Below are 18,865 nucleotides of genomic sequence, written 5' to 3' on the forward strand. Positions count from 1 at the left end.
GACCCAGGGGAGCAGAGCCTGCTGGAGCCGACACAGGCCAGGGACTGCGTTGGTTAAAACTTGGCCGAGGTCTCCAGGAGGGAGGCACAAGCTGAGGAACTTCTTGAGCTCGCTCTCGCTCTAGGGTCTCATGCGCTCTGTGGCGGGAATGCGGGTGACGGGTGACGTGTCGCGAGCCCAGCTTGAGCGTTAACTGACATCGCCCAAGGCTGTGGGCGGGGCCGGCCGTCGGCCCTGGCGGAACGGTTGCAGGCGTTTGGCGCTGCGCGGACCTCTGTGTGGGGACTGTCGGGGCCTGCGGGGTCGGATCCAACAGATTCGTCCTCCTGGGCTCCAGATACGCAGCCCAGGGCGCCGGCTGGGTTCCGGAGACCGCGTACTGCGGGTGCTCTCCCACGGGTCACTGCGGGCAGAGCCTGCTCCAAGCCCAGCCCAGGCGCAACCCAGACCCCGCCAGGCCCCTCGGAGCATCCTGCTGTGAGTCTCCAAGAGACAGGGGCGCCTTCTCCATGGCCATCCTGGACCCACGGTCACTTGCCTGACTGCAAAGCCTTCCTAGCAGGTGCGTGGTCCCCAGACCTGACTGGGTGGTGCCGACACGACCTCCCTTGCTGGCAGGCAGGTTCCCTTCCCCTTTGTTAGAAATTGGTTAAAACAACATTTAGGCCTTAGACCCTCTCTCAAATCAAATGATGGCAGTGGCTTGCCAGCCTCTGAATGTACAGGCTGTGTGTGTCCACTGCGAGGGGTCTGGCTGGTGCCCCCTTCTACTCTCAGGGATTGCTCTGATTTTTGTCATCATTGCTGTATTGTAATCTGTAGGGTACCTGGCATTGTGGCGTATCTCTAATGAGTAGGTGCATTGCTTTTACAGAGGCGGAGATCACAAAGGCATGGTGCTGAGTGGGCCACGGCACACACTGGGCTCTGGGCTCCTCAAATGGTGCAGGGCAGGAATCCCTGATTGTCACCATAGCATCATCCCTTGCTTATAACTCAGTCTTGGAGCCCAGGTATTCTTTGGGGTTTAGTTTAAAGGGTGCAAACCTGTGAAGTCTATATTCTAGATCAGCTTTGGTTTATCCTGAGCAAGATGGCCTTGTGGAGATTTCCATGTGCAAAAGAAGCCATTTCTATGCCCTCCTAGTATTTGTCTGAAAAGGAAACACATCATCTCTCTGCAAGTTATTAGTGTAGCATTGTACTGGATTCCACAAAGACCTACACTTGTAGTCATTGTGCCCATGCCAACCTGGTCCTCCCTTCACTGCACACTACCTGTGACCTAAATGCACTCTACACATCTGTTGCCCAAGAGAGCAAATATCTCTTGGTGTCAGGGTTTTCCTTGGTGACAAGGAAAACATGGATCATTGTCCTAGGAGCTGGATGCTACAGCATGACAAGAAAGAGTGGAAAAGTCCCCACGTGGCTTCATTTACTTTGAGTCTTGTTTCCTTGGTTTCCATTGGAGTGTTTTTTCTTGCTCTTGAAACCAATTGTTTCCAGCCTGTCACTTACAGAAGTTTCAAGTCCAGGAATCACAGATATCAGTAAAAATACTTAAATTTCTGTGTAGTTTTTAAAAATCTACCTACAATTACCTTCAACATAATTCATATTTTACACAATATTATGTTGGGCCTATGCTCACTTAGTGTTCCTGAGTACGTTTGCACTTCCTTCTCCAACAAATGGGGACATAGATAGTACAAAGAGCATTCTTTTTCAGGCCCACATTCTACTTGAATAGAGGAAAAATAAGCTCTTGCTTCTCTTTCTAGCTTCTCCAGCAGCAGAAATTGCATGCAGTTGTATATTGTGGTTCTTTGGAGTCATTTGAGAATTCAATAAGAAACATGATTTTCTCTTTCTTTTTCTTTTTTTTTTTTTTTTTTTTTTTGAAAGGCACAGTGGACAGTGAGAGAGAGAGTCAGAGAGAAAGGTCTTCCTTTGCCGTTGGTTCACCCTCCAATGGCTGCCGCGGCCGGTGTGCTGCGGCCGGCGCACCGCGCTGATCTGATGGCAGGAGCCAGGTACTTCTCCTGGTCTCCCATGGGGTGCAGGGCCCAAGCACTTGGGCCATCCTCCACTGCACTCCCGGGCCACAGCAGAGAGCTGGCCTGGAAGAGGGGCGACCGGGACAGAATCCAGTGCCCCGACCGGGACTAGAACCCGGTGTGCCGGCGCCGCAAGGCAGAGGATTAGCCTACTGAGCTGCAGTGCTGGCCTACATGATTTTCTTTAAGAAAAAATTTGGTACAGTTTTAGAAAATTAGTTCCTATAAAAACTCAGTAGAAGATTACACGTGAATTAAATTAGTCATGTTGTTTTTATTGTTTTTTATCAAAGAAAATAAATTCATCCAACGTATGATGAGTATTGAGGCTTCACAACAAGAAAAAGGAAATTGGACAATAATCTTTCATGAGATTTCCCCTCATGATTTCTCTTCCCAAGTGGGAGTGGTAGGACCAGGTACATTTTTGAGAGAATGTTCTCTTACTCATCATTTTAAGCCAAAAATGGTGGACAGAAAGTGTTCTTCTGAAATAACTCAATGATAACACAAATGGTACAAGGAATATTTTGCAGACTAACATATGGGTATGCAGAATTCAATGTGATCATGTCCAAATGTTGATTTTATTTTATGTCAGGGTGGAACCTTCGAGGTGCCAGAAAACAAGAATTCACCCAGCCTTCAGGCAACTGCAGCCCACATACAACTTGAGTGGTCAGATGTGCTCCTCCCCCAGGATCATCCCGGGAGCTACTCTTTTCTCTTCCTGGTAGGTATCTTAATCAGCATCCCTGTTTCCCCTGATATGTCTTTTTTAAATTTTTTTAATTTATTTGACAGAGTTATAGACAATGAGAGAGAGAGACAGAGAGAAAGGTCTTCCTGCCATTGGTTCACACCCCAAATGGCCGCCACAGCCGGCGCTGTGCCAATCCGAAGCCAGGAGCCAGGTGCTTTCTCCTGGTCTCCCATGGGGTGCAGGGGCCCAAGCACTTGGGCCATCCTCCACTGCACTCCCGGGCCACACCAGAGAGCTGGACTGGAAGAGGAGCAGCTGGGACTAGAACTGGTGCCCATATGGGATGCTGGCACTGCAGGTGGAGGATTAACCAAGTGAGCCACGACGCCGGCCCCTCCCTGATATGTCTTAACAATCTGTGCTCCAATCAATCTTGCCACACAATACACAGTTGCACAGGACGGAAGGATTGTAGTTTTTGTGTGTATTTCACTGGATTCGGAACCAATGAGAGCTCACTAGAGTGAGATCAAGGAGGTTGGAGTTCCTGTCCCATATCTTCCGGAACATAATTATATCTTCTTGGGAAAGTCATAGTTACTTTGAGACCTAGTTCCTTTTCCTTATTCTGACAGGATCATTCTAGAAGACTCGGAATACTAGAGCCTTTCAGAAAGTTCATGGTAAATGTGTGTTATGGAAAACCCATGTGTGGATTTCAAAATTTTTGCATTTAAATTTCTATTTCAAAATTAATTAATTTGGAAGGCAGAGTATCACAGAAACAGTGAGAGAGCAAGAGAGAGAGAGAAAGAGAGAGAGAGAGACCCCATCCACTGGTTCAATCCTCAACTGCCCACAGTGGCTGGGGAGAGGAACTGATTCAGATCTCCCACGTGGGTGGCTGAGCACAACACTCCAGATCCCCCTGCTCGCTGGGTCTGTATTCACAGGAAGCTGGAGTCAGGAACTAGAGGCTGCTGTCACCAGGCACTCCACCCGTATGTGGGCATCAACACCTTAGATGTCGTTGGTGTTCTAAAGCGTGAAGACAATTACACACGACACTGACACACACCTTGGTTACTATGCTTTCAGAGCTGCCTCCACTTTCTAGGTGGTGAGACTGAGAGGCAGCAGAAGTAGACGACTTGAGCTGAGACTCCAAGGGAGATGGAACTGAAACAGACGTCCCTTCCCTTCTCAAGCTCTCTTTGCCAATGCATAGGCTGCAGGGTGTTCACTTGTGATGCACATTAAAACTGTGTTTCAAAAGAGCTAAACCCGAACTTATGAATTATAAGGCACAAAACTGAAACTCTTTTGAGTTTTGGTTTTTGCTGTGTGAAACTGACCCCAGATAGTCATCTTCTGGCGAGCACCTTCAGCATGGCACATTGTCATATAAGACGTGGACACCGTGATTTGTTGGGTTCAGCCCTCATCTTCAGCGTGGTGTTGGTCTCCTGGTGAAACTGTCCCTTCTTTCCTCTCCTACATGAGGCTCCTTGAGGACCAGGACTACCTGCTGTTGTTGCCTTAGTATGTGATTTTTTGTGGAGATGTAGAAGTTAGACATAAAAATGCAATGTGAGTACATTAGAAAATATGTATACCTTTCACTTATCACCAGCTTACAGATACACAGAACAACCACATCCATTAATGGCAGTGCCTGATGGTCACCTCTGTTCAGTGATGCCAGTGCTTGACCCAGGTATAATGTTTCCCCGCTCTTCTATACACCTCCTCCTTGAATCCGTTCCTTGCTCCCATCAGTGTGTTCAGGGCTAATCCAAGGAAGGAGGCTAGGGCTAGACTGCAGGTGCTGGCTGGCAGCTATGGTTAGGTCATAGGATGAGTTCTTGGTGAGAGAATCCTGAAGTGCACAGGTCTCCATCCTTCCTCAGAGCGTGTGGAGGGATCTGTGTCCCCGGAGCTGAGTCAGTCTGGATCATGCTGTTTCTGCTCCAGCTTCTGAGAACCCATTAGCAACTAAGGGCAAGCAAGGCTATAGCACTCTCTGATGTTTTACTGCTTAAATGTGGGGTTTTTAGGCAAAGCAGGGAAGGTTTAGTGCCTCTCCCCTGTCCTGGTGTTTTCCCACCTGTCAAAAGAGCTCCTTAGGTCCACTCCAGACTCTGTACTTGCTCTGACTGCTCCTGGGATGGGTGTGTTCCTTGTTAAGAAGCTTAGAAAAGAATTCACTGGGCAAGGGCACCTTCTCTAATTCTTTCCTTTGAAATTGCACATGGGGTCCATCTCTCTCTGCAATCCCGTGTGTTTCTCCTTGGCAAATCCCCCCAGTTCCGGAGTTTGTGTGGGACTATGTGGCTTTCATTCATAGTGGAGTTCTTAAACCATGGTCGTCACCAACACGAAGACTATCTTGAGCTCCATCTTTGTTCTTTAATTTATTATTATAATGCCACAGCCCCGAAAGGATGCAGGGGATTACTCTCTGGAAGCCATCAGAAGACCCCAGCATTTGGTGTATTATCCAGGGACATTGAGGAACAAAAGGAAAGGGGCATATTTTGATGGAAAAACTTGGAATATCTGCTCTCTTTCTTTCTCACTCTTGCTGCACAAATCACATCCCACTTCGTGACTCTAAACAACGCAGCCCGGCTCATGCACCCCTATGGAGACCAAACATCTGAAACACAGAGGTCATGGGGCCATGCCTCCTGCAGAGGCTCTGAGGGAGAATCCAGTCCTTGCCTCTTGTAACTTCTGGAAGTTGCTGGCTTCTGTGATATGTGGCCCCAAACTCAGTTTTCATGTCGCCTTCTCCCTGGGTGTCCATGTCTTCTCCTGTCTCAATTTTTTTTCTGGCCTCCACTACTAAAGATACTTTTGGTCACATTTAGGCCCTGTGAGATAACAGAGCCTGAAAACGTGATCTCAGGACCTTTCACTGGAGCAGGCCTGCAGTCAAAGCGGGCTTCGCCACCCCCTGGGAAGCTCACACCTCACATCAGAGGGCTGCTTCCGTTCCTTGCTATGCTGCTAGCTTTCCCGCTTCCTGTTGATGCATCCTGGCAGGCAGAGATGACGGCACAAGTTCTTGGGCCCCTGATACTCATGCAGAAGACCCATATGGAGTTGCAGGCTTCTGGTTGTGGTCTGGGCTAGCCCTGTCCTTTGCGTGTATTTGGGGTGTACCATTGGATGCAAGATCTGTGTGTGTGTGTGTGTGTGTGTGTAACTCACTCTTTCTCTTTCACTCCGCCTTTCAAGTAGGTAAAACTAAACATTTTAAAAGATCCTTAACAATTAAATTTACAGGGACTTTTTTTTTAAAGATTTATTTATTTATTTGAAAGGCAGAGACACAAAGAGAAGGAGAGAGAGAGAGATCGTTCATCTGCTGATTCACTCTCCAAACTGCCTCAACGGTGGGGGCTGGGCCAGGCCAAAACCAGGAGCCAGGAGCCTCTTCCAGGTCTCTGATATGGGACCCAAACACTTGGGCCATCTTCTGCTGCTTTCCCGGGTGCATTAGCAACGAGCTGGATCAGAAGTGGAACAGCCAGGACACGAACCAGTGTTCAAGTATGGGAGGCAGTGTTGCAGGAGGCAACTTAAGCTGCTGCACCACCATACCAGCCCAAGACTAGCTTTTCTTAAATAAGGCAGTGTTCACAGGTTTCAGTGATGAGGACAGGGACTGTCCTAGGGAGTCTGCAGCCCGTCTGCAATGCCAAGCGTGAGACACTTCCGGCTGACAGCTGCAGCTTGCTGCGTAGAAGAGCAGCTGTCCCTGCAGAGGCAGAGACTTGGGAAGAAGCTTAGCTTAAAGAGAAGGGGATCAGGGGGATAGAGGGGCTGGGGGAGCAGCTGGAGTTGGATGGAAAAGGGACTGGGGGTTTTTGGTGATACTGGGAGCTTTTCCTGGTACTGGACAGTAGAGTGCTCGGGAGTCTGCCGAGCAGGGGCACCTCAGCAGCTGCCCCCACCTCAGCTAATGAGCTCAGGCCCACCCAGCTTTTCCCAAGTGAGCTGCACTGAGACGAAGACTCAATCATGGGGAAAAGGAGCCGTACAGCGCGTGTCTGCTGTGGCATGTGTGGCCTGGTATAAGATTGATTGAGCGACTCTTTTATCCGGTAGAGCCAGGCTGACACCGGATGTGCTGATGACCTAAGAGAAGTGTCCTCTTATAGACAGCTTTCTTCTCTTACCTAGCTCTGTGCCCGGAGACAGAGACTAGGGCTGCTATGGCCCAGGACTGTCACTCCACACATCAGAGGCCACAGATGCAGTGCTGTGAGGCAGAACCCATCTGCCTCTCACTTGGTTCCAGTTTCCCCTTCCAGTGAACCTGGAATTGTGCATGACGTAAATACAAACCCTGTTTCTCTCCATCCAGCTGCAATCTTCCAAGTCTGCTTAAGCCTCCATAGCACGGGGCACTGGCTGACCTACCTGGTAGCTCACGGATGATGTTGTTTCTTGTCTTCCCTCTCTACTAGAATGTAGGCCCCACAAAGCCAGGAATTTTGCTTTCTTGTCATTGAAGTCCCTGTCTACAACGTTCCACAGCACATCCCAGATGCTCACCAGGTACATTAAGTTGCTAATAGTAAGTGGATTACGTGCAAAACCTACCTGGATCTTCCACAGGCTTTGCACACGATTCAGAGTAAAGCTGGGACAGCACAGGTGCCCACGTCCCGTATCAGAATACATGGCTCTGGCTCCCCAAGCAGCTGCCTGCTAAATGTGGATCCTGAAAAGCAACAGTGATGGCTCAGGTAAATGGGGCCCTGCCCAGTGGGACACTGCATTGAATTCCTGGCTCTCAGATTTCAGCCCACCCCAGCCTCAGCCATTGTGAACATTTGGGGAATGAACCAAAGGATGGAGCAATCTCTATATATCTGTCTCTGTTTTTCTCTCTAATGTCCCACTAAGTGGAAAAATAAACCAAAAAAAGAGCATATATTTTGCTAAAATTATTAATGTCCATTTTTCCAAGCCAGAAGTCCAGAATAGGCCCAGGTTCATTGTCATTGCTGAATTCACTTCCTTGTCTCTCCCCACTGGCAGCTCCCGTAGTCCGGGAGCTCAGGGGTTCTCTCTAGCCACTGTGGAGTTTCCCATAAGCCTCACTGCCCCTGCTGTGATGCCTTTGAAGTCTTCCCCGTCACACAGGCACAGGACTGTTTCTGAGATCTAGAGGCACTCTTCTCATCCAGGTGTGCAATCCTGGCATGACCCCCATACTTGCAGAAACACGGACAACTGCCCGCAATGGAGTGCGTGACTTCTGCACACTCTGCCCTATGTCTAACCCTGCAGTTGCACCTCCCAGCCTTCATTTAACTCCTCAGCCCCACCTGCCCGGCTCTCTGCTCTCCACTGGCTGTTCCCGTTCTTCCTGCCCTAATGTTTCACCTGCTCTAGCCTTGACCCAGAAATAACCCTTCTGCACTTGATGGCTGTCTCCTGCTCTTCTGAGGTGCCATTCATGCCTCATATCCCCCAATGTGATTCATTTTCTTGTTACCTATTCCTGTGATTTTACCGCATTTCCCACAGTTCCGATTTTGGGTGAGATCAGCTGTTTCACCCAGGAGACAGTAAATTCTCATGTGCAAAGGGAAGTCTTCTGATTCTCCATCATGAGAGGCCAGCATAGAGTGTAGCATGGCATTTTCATGTATCAATTTTCACTGAGATGTGTTAGACGCCCAGGGCAAGAGTTGTGCCTTTCTCTTTCCCCACTTGCAGAGAGATCCCCTGGGTTGTCCACTGCCTTATGAAGGGCTGTGCTACCCATCATTTGTTCCAGGAGGGACTCAGAAGAACTCTTGCAAGAAGCCAAATTGGGCGTAATTCTTGGGAATTGACCTCTTAGATGTTCAGAATAAAGTCAGAGCAGTTATTGAAGAGAAGCTTCCCTGGTACTTACAAGGAGCAGGATCCATCTTAAGTAACTTCCATTTTTAATGCTTGCAAAGCAGGCATGAACTTTCCCTGTCTTGATTCTTCTAGATGCAAGGAGCTGGGTGCCATGCCAGTTGTCTAAAAAGCAGGAAGTGTGAGGATGTCTGACCTATGCCTCAAGTGGAGAACATTACACAACCTGAAAGACAACCCACGTCAGAGAGACTGGGGCCTCTGAAGTGGTCCCAGTGCTGGAAGTAGCTCAGAAGGAGGAGATCGTGGGGCGCACGTCCTCATGGCCTGTCATCTCTGCCCCTGGAATCACAGAGTCCTTGGGGTCAGCAGGTGCAGGTGTGATGGGACACTGCTTGCACACTCTCTTCTCTGGAACACGGAAAATTGGTCCAGAGTCCGGCCCAGCTCATCACAGCTCACCCGCGTCAAGTCTTCCCCCACTGTTGCGTTCAAGGAGCAAAGATGCAAAGCAGAGGTGAAAGAACAAGCACAGGATTCCCATCTCCAACAGCATCTGGGAGGATCTACAGCCACCATGGGGAAGAGGCAAGGAGAAAGCGTTTGGGAACAGCAGGTGGCTTCCCGCCAGTGCCAAGCCTATAGTAACCCAACTCAGAGATGTGCTCAACTGGGTCACCAGGGCAACCAGGGAGGGCTGGGCATCCCTGCATCGTCCTCTCCTCTCCACAGGGGGTATTTCCCAGCCAGTGTGGCTCTCGCTGGGCTCATCTGCCCCCACACCCCTCCAACACACTCACACATAGCATGTAGACACACAAACTACTCACACAGGCGTGTGTCTGCACCTATCCAGTGAGGTTTTGTGCCTTTGGTGCTATAGCCACAGAGGAGGTTCAGTTTTGTCCCAGTAGACTGAGCCCCTTCTCGGCAGAACCCTCACTGTCCCTGCATAGGGCACTGACTGTGGGAGGGGGTTTGCACCTTGTTGAGATCCAAGATAGGAGAAAGGAAGGTGTTGTTGGATCCTAGATAACCCAGGGCAGCTGAAGAGGGGGCCCCAGAGGCTGCTGAGCAAGGCCCTAGCGCAGACACAGCTGCTCTGACCAGGAGCCTCCCAACACACTTTTTCCTTATGAATGGTGCTGGCTCCTTTCAAGTGAAAAGGGCACTATCACTGGGTGGACCCTGATGTTCTTACTTAAAGGGAGGCTGGAGCTTTCTCCCTGCACATGCCTGGTCCTGTCCCATACCAGCACTGTCTGGGCTTGAGCAGGTGGGCCTAGGCTGCTGTGTGTGAGGCCACAAGTATTTCCTATGACAATAGGATCAGTGGGGTCCCCTGTGGCACCAAACCACGATCAGGCCTTGTGGACCCCAAAGGTACTAATGGAAAGATGGGAACAAGAGCCTTTCACCACAGCAATGGTTTTGTACCCCCCTATGATAACCACTTGTGTTCTGAGAGGGGCAGCAGAGGTGCCTGGCATGAAGGTGGAACCCGCACGGATGTGCAGGTGCTGATGTTTGCATCCGCAATGGCTGTTTTGTGGCCACAAGAGCCCCAGGTGCTGGCTTAGAAGGTAAAGGCAATCAGGTCTTCCAGCAGGTGTCTGGGCCACAGTGGTGACTTTAAGTGTGGAAGCCTTTTCTGTCCATTTGTGCTCGAGATGCAGTGGTAGGAAGCAGGAACACAGGTCTTTACACCACGAGTATGGCAACATCCCTGCCTACGGAATCACCAGAGTCCTGGGCAGGTGGGCTCCTGGGGTCTGTAAGGTATTGAGCCTTGGAAGTGTTTCCAGGGACAATACACAGGGCCAATGCTGGCATCTGCAACTGCAGTGGCTATGGTATGGTCAGATAAACCCAGTGCTAGGATGGAATGTGGAGACAAACAGTTCTCCTTCCTTGCCCAAGGTCATGGATCCTCTGTGTGTAGGTTTTGCTGCTCAGATGTGCCCCAGATGTAGACCCAGCACTAAGGTCTAGGAGCATGGGTGTGGCACCATCCTCTCTCCTAGCATGGGGCGGGGGCGGGGGGGGGGGCGGTCAGCTGAGCCCCAGGCACCTGGAACGTGATGAGCACTGGATGTGAATCCAAATGCAGGGGCAATGCTGGCCCTTCCTTTTGCATCAGCCATGCTGCCGTTAGATGGGTCCAAAGTTCCCCGACCAAAAGCAGGAGCAAGAGTGGGGCTAGGGGTTGCGTTCCTAAGGTCACTGCACTGGAAGTGGCATATAGGCTGGACATGCAAATCCCAGGGCTCCCTCTGAACAGAGTTCTGCTAGTCCCATAGACACCAGTGGCCCTAGAATGAGGCTGGCAAACGAGAGAGGTGCTACCATTCCCAGTGCTGGGAATACTGGTGACAGCTCCTAAGGCAGAAGCACTAGCTGTCCTGATAGGGAACGCTGGTCAGGCTTTCAAACAGTGTGCACGTCAAGCTCACTCACTGATTGCATTGTGCGGGCACTGGGCAGCTGAATAGCAGGAGGAGTTAGGCCAATTGCTGGTGCCGAGGCCGTTTACCTCCCCTATATGAAAGAGCAGCACAGCACACACCACATGCAGGCTAAGTGTAGCTCCTGGGTTGCAGGGACGGCTGGAAGTTTTAGTTGTGCGTGCAGACTTGCGCCGAGGCAATGCTGCCGCTGGGCGATGTGTTCCCAGCACCAGGAAGCACCACGGAAAATGGGATACAGTTCTCTGTGGAGATGGGAGGGTGGATGCTGGCCCTGGAATGAGGGGTAATGTCCACACCCTGATGTTGCTCATAGCAGGTGAGGAAGTGAGATTGCAGGGGTGCTGCCTGCTGGGATGGAGAAGGCCACAGGAGTCCTTATTGGAAGACAGGGGCCTTGGGGAGACAGCCACCGTGTTCCTGCCCATCAGGGATCCTCAGTGTGGACAGAACAGTTTCTGAGCCAAAGGGCCTGTTCAAAATTGGCATGGGGTGTGAAAGCCTTGGAGTAGTGGGCTAGTGGAAACAGGAGTCTGTGCAGAGTGCCTTGATCCACTCTGCCATGGAGGTAGAAAATGAGGCAACACCTCCCCACACACCCCAGATCTGGGAGGACAGCTGAGGATGGCAGGTGGGGTTTGCTCCTTGTCACTGATCTAAAGGGTCTAAAGTAGGCTGAATGTCATGTGTAGGTGCAGTGGGTGTGATGGAAGAAATGGCCAGTCTTGGAGGGATGGGTTCACAGTGGTACTGGCAGAAGAAGGAAAGAGGAGACAGGAGATCTACACTCATGGGATTCGGAGGTTTCTCTCTGTAGGAGGGAGGATGGAAGGAGAAAGCACAAGGCTGGGCTTGGGGAGATCAGAAATGGGAGGGCTGTAACTCTTCCATATGATGGCAGGACCTTCACCCTGGGAATGGATATGAAGGCAGGGCGAGGGTTAGCAGGGACAGGCTGTGGAGCGGAGACTTAGGGATGGGTGTGTGTGTGTGTGTGTGCTGTTTCCACACCACAGTGTGGCATGGGGGTAGGTGGCAGACAGGACTGAAGGCGGGGTATACAGGTCTGGCAAGCCAGTGGAGGAAGCAACAGCTGGGACGACAGAGTGTAAGTGGACGGGGACAGGGAGACTACAGTCTGCCACAGGTGGGAAGAAGGAAGAGACAGGTGGAGAGGCACTACTATAGTGCCCTCTGGTGTCTGCCCTCAGCCCCAGGGCCTCTGATCCTCCAGGACCTTGGCATTCTGGGACACTCATTGCCATCTCTCCCTCAACAGCAATGAAAGGGAATTTAGGAGGTGGTCGCAACCCCCCCACTCCACCCCCCCCCCCCCCCGAGTATGTCAGCATCTGATTCTGACACCAGTCTGTAGTGGCAGCAGCTCCAGCACTGGCAAGGCCCCACTGATGACCTGTAGAAGCAGGTGCAGCTCCAGGTAACAGTTGGTTGTACATTAGATACCCTGATCCTGTGGGCCTGGACGGCTGGACTCTCCTCCGTTGGCACTTCCACCCCTGACTACTCCTGAGACTATGGAGAGCAGCCTGGGGCTGGCTCAGCCAGTACTCCTGCCTCTGCTGGCTCCTCCCAAAGAGGCAGAACCTTGTTGAAAAATACCATAGGGGAACAAACTCCAGGGCCAGCCCTGGCCTCTTCACTGTGTGGTGGTCAGGAATGGTGGTCATTTCCCAATAGAGGCCCAGGCCCTTCCGGGGACTTTGGGCAGTTGCCTTGGGCCTCCCAGGTCATGAGGGCATCTTCTCCGGGCAGAACGGTACTCACTTTCTCTTCCTCCTCCTTTTTCCTATGCCCTTCCCGGGGCTGCTCTTCAGGCCACCTCTGAGGCTCAGAGGGCTGGGCCTAGGGTGGTGCCAGGCTGCTGGCCCCTCTTCTTCGGTTTCTTCCTGCAGTGCAGGAAAAAGTGCCTGACTGCACCTGCTTCTCAGACAGTCTCACTTCCAGCCTCCGTCAGCACGTGGCATCTGCCTGGTGCCCTTCCTTGAGTAGGGGCTGCTGCCTCCCTTGAGAGAGTGGGGAGCCAGGGCCTGGAGGCTGCATTCCCTTCCCAAGTCACTGTGGTTCCTGCAGGGAAAGGGTGGTGGTCCAGGCAGGATGGGATCAGCACCGTGGGGTGTGCCGATATGCCACAGTTTCACTGGAGCAGGAGCAGCAGCCCTAGGAAGGTGATTCTCTCCCGGCACAGCAGGTTACCTGCAGCTGGAGGCACAGCACCATCAGTTCCCAGATGAATGTTTGCCCTCAGCCTCCTGCAGCCCTAGAGCTGGGCTGGTGGTCTTCCCCCAGCATTTCCTTTGCTGACTCTTCCTGGGGTAGTGGTGAGCAGCTGGTGCCTCGGGGAGCCCATCTTGCTGTCCATGGGCCTCCCCAGCATGCATTTGGGGCTGTGTGAGTCTGGGTCAGGCCCTTTCCAGATGATGCTCCGAAGAGATTCATGGGCCTCCTCCCTGCAGGTGTTGAATGAGTGCTGGGGAGGCCCAGACTGCTCCTCCAGGAAGGGTGGTCTCCTCAGCCTCCACGGGCCTGGGTGGGATTCCTTCCTCTGGGGGAGGGGACTGGTTTTGTACTCTTCTCCTTTTCCATACCTCCCCAGGGCTGCTCTTAGGCTCCCACCTTGGTCTCAGTAAGGAAGGAAAGGGGAGTTGACTTGATCTGGTCTCTTTACCCTTATAATCTTAGAAACAATACTTCATGAAGAGCCCCAGGCCTGCATTGGTCAGTTTAAAATGAATGACAAGGACTAGACCAGCACCAAAAGGAAGAGAGATATCCCTCAGCCTCCAGGTAGCCTAGGCCTGCTGTGGGCCTCACAATGAGAGAGACCTCTGTTCATCTCCCCTCCCCCACCCCATTCCTGGATCTTTGTTTCCCCACCTGGGTCCCAGTAAGGCAGGGGTGGGGTAGATGCCTAGACTGAGCTCCTGGCCCTCAGTGGCCTCAGCTAATGGGAGTTAGTTATATCCATGTGCCTGGCTTTTACCTGGACCAAACAAAATTTTCCAGTTTTCTTTTTTTACCTGTGGTCATGGTCATTGAGACCCAACATCTGCTCTAAAGATCCTATAGTCACAGTAGCAGTTGGAGGAGTAGGGTGAGCTGTTGTCTCATTTGGGTTCTGCTGGGGTAAGATGGCGCAGAGTCACAACACAGACACTGGGAGTTGGGTGGAAGGAAGCTAGTGGCGAGCCAATCGCAAACTCGTTTATTTCAGTTAGTGCAGCAGCTTATATAGGGGTTCTAGCCAATCAGTTCAGAGGGCGTTTCTTTAGTCGGCCTATAGGTGCTGGTTGCTGGGCGGAGTACTTCTGTGGCTGCTCCCTGCCACCATTTCCTGATTGCTCAGTTGCACATCGCTTGTGGCCACCAGCGCCATCTTCTGTGATGGCTTGTTTTTCCCACAGTGAGCTTACTCGGTTTGGGCAGCATCACAGGGCAGAGGTGCAATATGGCTGTTGTTGTGACCACATTTAGTGCAAGAATTGCCCTGCGTGAGCCAAACGCATGTGAATGGTCACAAGGCAAGAGTGAGGTGTGATCAGCAAGTTCTCGTCCACTCCCTCTTAATGGCACAATGCACATACAATTATTCAGCTAGGTGCTCAGTCACGTCACAACAAATGACAATGGCAGACACAGTGAAGAGGTGAGTGTTGAGCCTAGCACATTGAGGTAGGAGGGGTAAGATTCACCAGAGCTCCATCAGTATGAACTCAAGCAGTTCTACAAGCTCTTCTCCACTGTTCCTCTATAGCATTGGCCCAGTGACCATGTGTTGCCGAGTCTCTTCCCTGGACTGAGGGCAGAGCCAGCTCAAAGCTGGGTCAAGAGCAACCCAGACCCCATCGTGCTCACAGTGCACCCTTTTCTCCACTTCTGGAGAAAGGAGCTGCCTATCTCTGGGCAAAGACCTGAGAAGCTTACAATTAAATGAAGATATATGATTTCAGTATGTGGATGATATTCTTGTTGCTATTAAAAATAAAGAAACTTCAAACAATCGTAAATTTAAATTTCCTGGTAGAAAAATGCTATAAAGTATCTAATAAAAAGATGAAATTTTTGCCAATAAACTGTGAAATACTTGGACATTGCTGCCAAAATTAAAAACTAGGGCCACACTGCTTGGGACTGGAAAACCAAACCATCAGGGATAAGAGTTGATCAAACAAACAGGTTTAATCAAGGAGCTAATGTTCTGTGCAGCCAGGGAAGCAGACATTTTGAATCTTAATGTTGCTTTTACCCATCTCATATGAGCCCAAGGATTGTTAGAAAGGGGGTGGGAGAGGTCAGGAAGGGGAGTGGGTTCAGTTGATGGGTTATCAGGCTTCCTCCCATGGTCAGTTCCGATAATCATCCTGGCACGATTCAGAGAATGTTCCCTTGACATAAAGCTTGGCTGTTTGCAGGTGGTGCTTTTACATTCTGGTCTGAAGTCTTCAGTTCTAGCCCTGGCCCTGGAGTCAGCCCCTTGAGTTCTTTACCATTTTTTCTTGTGTTGCACATTCTGATTACTCCCAGATCAGCCCTCAGCTTCCATTCAGCAGAGTGTCAAAAGGAAAGGAAATGCGTCTCTCCACAGTTGCACATGTATTGCTAGTCACTAAGCTAGAATGTGAAAAGCTCATGTATACAGTGGTGGAAGACTTGGTAAGAGTAGCAATGCCTGCCAACATAAAACCACTGTGCGGATTCCTGGGTCTGGCAGAATTTGGTTGTCTTTGGACTCAAGGCCAAGCTCTTCTATGAAGCCTTACACTTTGTAATTTTCATTTTCTCTGAGAAACAAGGATATAAATAGATGCAAATCTTCCATCATTTGAGTCACTACCCACATGATAGAGTCAATGTTGGGCCAAAGCTAGGGCCAGGAACTCGTAATTTCACCCAAGTTTCTCATGTCAGCGTCCCAGTACCCAAAGTATTGAGCCATCACCTGCTTCCTGCCAGGGTGTGCATTACGCGGAAGCTAGAATCAGGATCAGAGCCAGAGTTTGAGCCCACATACTCTGATATGCGTTGCAGGTGTCCCAAGTGGCAATTAACCACTGCACCAAACACCCGGCTCTCTATAAAGCCTTAGAGGAGACAATAAGACTGCAAATGGACTGCAGAATGGAAGAAGGGATTTTAGACTTCTAAGGGAAAACTATGAATGGCCCTGGATTTGGGAACTCCAGATTTAAGACAGCCTTTGACCTCTTAGGACTGAGAAGGAATGAGTCTCAGGTATCAGTTCAACCTGTACATTCCACAGCCAGGCTTAAGGACAAAGAGTGGCTCATCTGCCTGTTGGCAGTGGTGGCAGCAACTTGATCCACAGATCTGACCACAGTGCATGCTCCACTTAGTTGGCTGCTCCTTTTGTAGAAAAAGGGAAGATACTGACCCACCTCTGTGAGACTGGGAAAATACCAGGCTGTTCTGTTGCACAACTCACATGATAATCTATAGCTGGAGTCAACCTTAAACACCTACCACAGTGTGCTCACAAGCAACATGGAAGAACCTACAGATAATTGAACAGGTTGATTGCAGCAGACCTGATCTGACAGACCAACCCTTGGAAAACAAGACATGGAGATGTTCACAGATGGGAGGAGCTTCATGGGTCAAGGCCACAGGGGATCCACATCTGCAGTGGTACCCCATCCAGAGCTCCTGAGAGCAGAAGCCCCTGCTCCAGTTACCTCTGCCTGAAAGACAGAATTAATTTCCCTCCCCAGCGCCCTGCACATAGGTCAGGGAGAAAAAGTAGCAATTTGGGCTGGATCCAAATGTTTTTCTTTTGTGCTGCATGCTCATGAGATTCTATAAAAGGAGAAAGGGCTGTTGACAATGAAGAAGTTAGGTGAAGCAATGGAGCCTACAGAACTAGCCACAGAGCCTTGCCTTGGCCACTAGTATCAAAGGGAAACCTTTAATGCCACCCACGCTGTCAAATAAGCAACAAAGACTAAGGTTCCAACAACTCAAACTATTTCCCCTTCACTCAGACACCCAAATGCCCAGCAGAGGGTCTAGGGAGGCATCAGGAGTGGGGGATGTGATAGAGGACCAGCATAGTCTCAGGATATCAAAATTAGGCACAGCAGAGAAAGACAGATGACAACCAAGAGGGAGCAGTGCTGATTCCTGAGCCTCCAAAGCCCTGGCCATAGCAGGCTTTGACCTTACAACGGATACAGAAGTATATTTCTGGGACAAATGTGCAAGGAACAACTCAAAAGATAACACAAAAATGCATAAGATGAGCTAAAATCACAGTCCACGTGGGCCCACCTCACCCCATATTAAAAGGCATCTCAGCCCAAGGATCCGGCCCCAGTGAGGATTAGCAAGTAGGCTATAACCCAACACCATGTGTCACAGGGAACTTCAGGTGTCTGCTGGTTGCTGGTGTTCTGGACAGTGTCTCAGCATGGGTAGAGCCTTTCCTTGCAGCCCGGGCATGGCCTCAGGGCCTGTCAAGGTTTCACTGAAAGACATCACTCCTGGGTCACTTTGCCCTTCTCCAGGCAAAGTGATGATAAGAGAGGAGCCTTTGCTGCCCAGTGAACTGTGGAGGTCTCTGGAGTACAGGACGAAAGTGGAGATCCCATTATCGTGAGATGAATCCCCCTTGAGGGAGATGTCTGGCAAGATTCGTCAGGAGACTAATTTGACCTGGGTCTGTCAGTTGCACTCCTGGGAGAGTTGTTCCTCACAAAGCAGATCTCGTTGAGCCCCTGCAAGATATTGTACAGGAGACCTTCCTTTACTGTATGTTTTCAACACTATTTTTTTCTCTTCTTTATCCAAGAGGCCAATGAACAGACAGAAAGAGTTCACAAATGCTAATTCACTCCCCAATGCCACAATGGCCAGGATGGAGCTGGACTGAAGGGAAAAACTCATTGTCTCCCATGTGAGTGGCAAGGACCCAAGTACCTGGGCCTTTCTCGGTCTGCATTAGCAGAAAACTAAAAATGGGTGAAAAATCAGGACTTGAACCCAATCAGCATCTAAAAAGATGTACCAAATTCCTATCCTGTTTAGAGTATGTTGGATCTGGGAGTCCAGGGAACAGTGGATTCAAGAACTGGATCTTGTTGGGTACATTCAAAGTTTGAGCATTTCTTTGGCAATCGTAAGTTTGTCGTTCACAAGTCCATACACATCTCCTAACTCCAAGGGTCTGGGTGCTACTGAAGTCCTGGAAGAATAATCTTCCCAAAGACCAGTTGTACCTTCAATGAGTTGAGCCACATGAGGGCATTTAAATGGCCCATTCATATGGGAAGTTACAAGGAGGCCAGCTGTGTGCTCAGGCCAACCTCCTCCCAGCTCAGTAGTCTGACCCTCCTTAACCCATCCATCAGAACACTGCCAGAAGTAACTTAAGACTTGGGATCACCCCAAACCTGACTGTTAATACACCCATAATCCACATTATTCTCGCTCTCAATATTCTTGAGAACCTCTAACTGATCTCAGAAGACAAGCTGAAGCTAAATAGCATCCATATTGTGCCTATAAGTTTCCTTTTATTGAGCATTCTCTTCTTTTTTATATAAAGCTTTTATTTAATAAATATAAATTTTAAAAGTACAACTTTTGGATTATAGCGGTTCTTCCCCCCATGCCTGCCCTCCCACCCCCAAACCGTCCCACCTCCTACTCCCTCTCCCATCCCATTCTTAATTAAGATACATTTTAATTAGCTTTATATACAGAAGATCAACTCTATACTAAGTAAAGATTTCAAC

The 18,865-nt window shown here is 50.1% G+C and overlaps 1 pseudogene; it reads left to right on the forward strand.

Annotated features, from left to right (window-relative positions):
* Positions 1-18,643, forward strand: part of LOC100355454 (5-hydroxytryptamine receptor 5A-like) — a 29,845-nt pseudogene extending 11,202 nt beyond the window's left edge.
* Positions 18,644-18,865: the final 222 nt, after the last annotated feature.

Source organism: Oryctolagus cuniculus, chromosome 10 (genome assembly GCF_964237555.1).
Source record: "Oryctolagus cuniculus chromosome 10, mOryCun1.1, whole genome shotgun sequence".
In the NCBI taxonomy this organism is placed as follows: Eukaryota; Metazoa; Chordata; class Mammalia; order Lagomorpha; family Leporidae; genus Oryctolagus; species Oryctolagus cuniculus.